Genomic DNA, 5,150 nt, shown 5'->3' with positions numbered 1-5,150 from the left:
TGCCCGAGAATCCTTCAATGCTGCAAGTTGAGGCTTCAGTTTTTGCTTTAGTTCTTTTCCCCTTCAAAAAACTGAGCATATTCTTCTCTTTTGGTTTTCTAACTCTAGATTTTTATACATTTAATTATAACAAAATAATAATGTTTTGTCTCCTTGAACTAATGTTTGAAATTTTCTGTTCAGCTCTTTCACTTCCTTATTTCATCCATTTGCTTTAGCATCTCTGCATTGAAGGGTAAGTTTCACAGTCTGTTCAGACATCAATTATGGTATTTTCTTTATTTTCTGTCTTTCTAAAGACATTTTGCTTTATTTCTGCATGATGTTCTTGATGTCATCCTTCAGCTGTTGTGGTATTTGGCCACTACTATCTTCTGCTCTGGTAGCGTAGTGGTTACGAATCGGGCTGCGAACCTTAAGGTCAGCGGTTTGAAACTACCAGCTGCTCCGCGGGAGAAAGATGAGGCTTTCTACTCCCGTAAAGATTTACACCCTCGGAAACCCTGTACAGGGTCACTATGGGTCGGAACCAACTGGATGGCACTTAACAAAAACAACAACATCTTCTGCATTTATGCTGGGAAAAAACCACAAAACAAAACAGTATTTGCAATAAAGAAGTCACTGGTTTTCAGTTTGGTTTCTATTACCAAAGTAGTTTCCCCACTACCAATATTTCCTTTGTTTCCAGTTTTCACAGTTTAAACACCAGTAATTATCAAATATCTTAATCATATATTTGATCAATTTTAGACTGAAGAAGTTTCTAACAGTCTTTGCCTTTAGTGGTTGGTGTGTAAATTTCACTAATAGTTGTATTAACTGGTTTTCCTAACAGGCATACTGATATTATCCTATTATAGACAGCATTATACTTCAAGATAGATCTTCAAATGTTTTTGAAATAAATGGGACTTAATTCTTAAATTTATTATTTCTGGTGTAGTATACCATATAATTGTGAGATTCAAATTGGCCAATATAGTTCATTTTATTGAATGATAAATACTCCTAGGTTCTTCCAACATTCCTAGGTTCATACTTTTTTTTTTTTTTTTTTTTTTTGACATTTTTATTTTAGGTTGCAAAAACAACACCAAAAAACTTCAAATAGGCTTGTCAAATGATGAAAATTCATCCTTTCCAGGTCGGCAGAAGGTAGACCATTCTACTTCACTGTTGCTTGCACTCTGCAGGGTTTTGATCCTTCTTCACATCATAGTCTGGATCATTTTCCTCATCCTTCTTCCCCTTCCTCATCTGCTTCTTCACCTTCTTCATCATAATCATCATCATCTTCTTCAATAGTTTCTCCAGTAAAGTATAACACTGACCTTGGTATTATATGCTCACGTAAAAAGTGATCTATTTCAAAGTCTGCAGCCAGGATAGCTTCAGCAGCAGCATCCAAGTAAGTCTCCACTTTCAGAAACTTCCGGAGGGGCAAAAAAAATTAAAGAAAGAGTCATTAAAAATGGTTTTCATCACAGTCCGAACTGTTCCATACCCCTTGTGTTTTTGCTTCTTCTTAATAGCTTTCAGTGTGACATTCTTTCCTTTTTTCCAATCTATCTGGCACCCTGTACAACCCATAACTTCTGACCCATCAAAAGAAAAGGGATCAGAATCATCTGGTTCAGACCTCATCCTATATGTCTTTGTCAGCACTTCATTTGTGAACTATTCATTGGGTTCAAAGTGAAACTTTAACACAAAACTCATAGGCTGGCCAGCATCTGAGAACTTCACTTTAACATCTTTCTAGTGCTTCAGGATAGGTTAATCGTGTTCCTGAACCACAATCGCTGAGCAAGTCAACATTCTTAAAAACAGTCAACCAAAATTCAGGAATTCCTTTGGGATCTTCTTTTTCTTCATCATTCTTCACATCTTTAACCTTGGCCTTTTCTCTCAGCTCCTTCAAAATTTCATTCTCTTTATCTGCTTTACATTCACATTCTTCTTCTGTGGGTTCATAAATTACACTGATGATCTCAGATCACTTGTCAAATAGAGGCTGATAGAGTACAGCATATTTTCTTTCAAGATCATGAACTTCTTCATAGAATTTGACTTCTATCTGTGCACATTTAACTTAAAGATTTTTAAAAGCATTCACTCATCTTTTAACTACCCTAGGCAAGTTTTCAATGTATCCTGTTGGTGTTTCTACCAGCCCATCAAGCCTTTCTTGAAGAGCTGCAAGAATCTGAGGAGTTTGCATCATCAAAACAGTCAGCTGACACGTTTTGATTGTTTGTTTCTTCACGGGTTTCTTCTTCTATTTCTTCAACATTGTCCAACTCTTGATCAAGTTCAGACTGCTCTTTGTTGTCCGTGTCTGCTATGTTATTTAGTAAGAACTCCAAATTATCGTCAGCTAGAGCGCAGAACAAGGCAGCAGAGAAGTGCAGGCAGAGTTCTCCTTGGAGGCCAAGGTATCCGAACTTCATCTCTCATACTTCAGACATATTCTCAGGAGGGACCAGTCACTGGAGAAGGATATCATGTTTAGTAAGGTGGAGGGTCAGAGAAAAAGAAGAAGACCCTCAACGAGATGGATTAGCCAAGTGGCAGCATCAATGGACTCAAGCGTGGCTACAGTAGTGAGGTTGGCCCAGGATTGGGCAGTGTTTCGTTCTGCTGTGCATAAGTTCACTATGAGTTGGTATGGACTGGATGGCACCTAACAACAACAGCAACAACAACAGTACATCAGATGTGGACTGCCTATTACTTCTTCCTAGTCTGTCTTAGTCTGGAAGCCCTTCTTAAATCTGTGCACCATGGGTGACCCTGCTGGTATTTGAAATACTGGTGGCATAGCTTCCAGCATCATAGCAACATACAAGCCACCTCATTATGACAAACTGACAGATGAGTGGTGGGGACTTTTTCTAGTCAGAAGCAAAAGGATGTAAAACAAGTTTTTTGGCAGTTCTCCTTTCATATAAAGATACTGAATGCGGAATATAAAAGATGAATCCTCTCTCTACTTTTTAAAATCAGAGAATCAGGTATAATTTGGATAAACAGATTGAGTTCAATGCAATTTCCTTCTTTGCTTATAATGGTCACAGATACTCCACTTAGAGAAGAAAATAAGAGTTTTGCTGAACTCTAGGTTCATTGTTCTAAGAGAAGAACAAAAGTGTATGTTTGACAATAACTTCATGAAAGTAAGGAAATGCACTTTTAATAGACACCATAGAAACTGATTCTGGCATCAAAATTTAGTTTGTCAATCTGTAGTTATTATAATCAGATAATTGCCAAGTTCTCATTTAAGCTTTACTTTTAAGACTGCTTTATAGAATCTATATGTGAAAGTTTAAGCACACACACACACAAGCATATACTAGAAAAACCTTTATGAGAAACATCATAAATATATCTGTTTGGTACCACATTTCAGAAAAAGGACAAACTTAGTGATATGAGTGCTGACTTTCTCTGAAGATTCTTAACAAACCACTTTTGAAGCAGTGAGGTAAGCTGTGCTTTTGTGTTGACTGTTTCTCTAGCATCTTTGTGCTTCATTCAGTGAAAATTGTTTATATCAGGAAACTACTTAGAGTCAGTCAAAGTTATCATCCTCAATAATAATTTTAAGTAAGAATGTTTATACCAGAGATCATACGTCAAAGTCAACCAGAGATTTCCTGTTAATATAACATACATGGAGATTGGGAGAAGGCCTCTAAGAATTTCTGAACAGCTAAAGCTGAGTTAGTTGCCTCACTTTGTGCACCATTTATCATACTTTATTACAAAAGTCTATCTTATTTCCTTTTCCTTCACTAAACCAGTACTGTTTAATAGAATATACTGTAATGACAGAAATGATCTATATATGTGGAGCCCAATAGTTAGCTGGGGAGTGTGTTGGCTCTGTATAATAAGTAATGGACTGCAAACCACAAGATTGTTGCTTTGGGCCAACCAGCTGCTCTGTGGGAGAAAGGTGAGGCTTCGTGCTTCCTCAAAGATTTATAGTCTCAGAAACCCTATATAGGATGGCTGAGCCAGAATAATGAATGATATTTAACAACAGCAATAGTTAGCTACTAGGCACAAGTAGCTATGAGCGTGTGAAATATGGCTAATCTCAACTCAGATGTAGAGAATGTAAACTACATAATAGAATTTAAATATATGATGTAAAAATAAGGTGTAAAATGCCTCATTAACAATTTTTATATTCATGTTGTTGATAAGTACCTTTCGGGGTCTGTTCCGATGCATGGTAGCCTTACATAGGGTTTCTTAAGGCACTCCAGGAAGAAAGTACGGGAAATTTTGAAGAAGGAAATTAAGGATAGCAAGATTATACAAATGCACTTTAATGCTTATATTCTCTATACTTTTTTTTTTGTTTTGTTTTTCTTTGTTTCTTTTTATTTTAAACTTGTATTGAAGTCCTTAAGGTCTGAAGCTAAACTTGCACTTGTAACCCAATTTTCAGCCAAGCGGTAGATTGGTGGATAAGGGAGACATCAACACTAGTGAGGTATGCTCAGATTCAAAAAGGCACTGTTTACTGGGGGACAAAGTTCAGAAGTGTTTGGATGGAGGGTGTTTGGATGGAGGGAACTTAGAACCACAAGGAGGAAGTGGGATAACTGTTTTTACCTGAAGGGGATTGCAATCATTGAATGAAACAAAGTATATGATTTGTCAGATGTAAAGCTGATGATTTCTCTAAACTTTCACTCAATTCACAATAAAAAGTTAAAAAAAAAAAAACTTGTATTAAAGGAATAAAAACAGATGGAATCATATCAAATACCAGAGCCTGTCACAACCTGCTTACAGTTACCCTACCAAGTAACAACTCCTTCAGTCTCTCGCATTAATATTTCTATCTCTATATAAATCTACATCATATATTAACATCTCCATATCTTATTTTAACAATTTTAACAACAGAGATAATCTTGAATCAAACTGTCCCATTTTCCCCTGATAGCATCCCCTAATATATTCAATAAACTATGTTTAGTTTTATGTAGTTTCACTTTGCATCTTGAGAAGTGTGTACTTGTGTATAATCTTATTAATTGTACATCAATTTATGATAGTATTTGTTAATTCACTATCTCCCCACACTGGAAAATAAGGATTTTAGCATTCCTATAAATTCTTCCTGC

General features: G+C 36.2%; 1 pseudogene; it reads right to left on the bottom strand.

Annotated features, from left to right (window-relative positions):
- Positions 1-1,173: 1,173 nt before the first annotated feature.
- Positions 1,174-2,342, bottom strand: LOC102821491 (annotated as a pseudogene).
- Between the last annotated feature and the right edge of the window lie 2,808 nt (positions 2,343-5,150).

Source organism: Chrysochloris asiatica, unplaced genomic scaffold (genome assembly GCF_000296735.1).
Source record: "Chrysochloris asiatica unplaced genomic scaffold, ChrAsi1.0 scaffold00020, whole genome shotgun sequence".
Taxonomy (NCBI): Eukaryota; Metazoa; Chordata; class Mammalia; order Afrosoricida; family Chrysochloridae; genus Chrysochloris; species Chrysochloris asiatica.
Note: the sequence above shows the minus strand (reverse complement) of the source record. Positions and strands in the feature narration are given on the sequence as shown.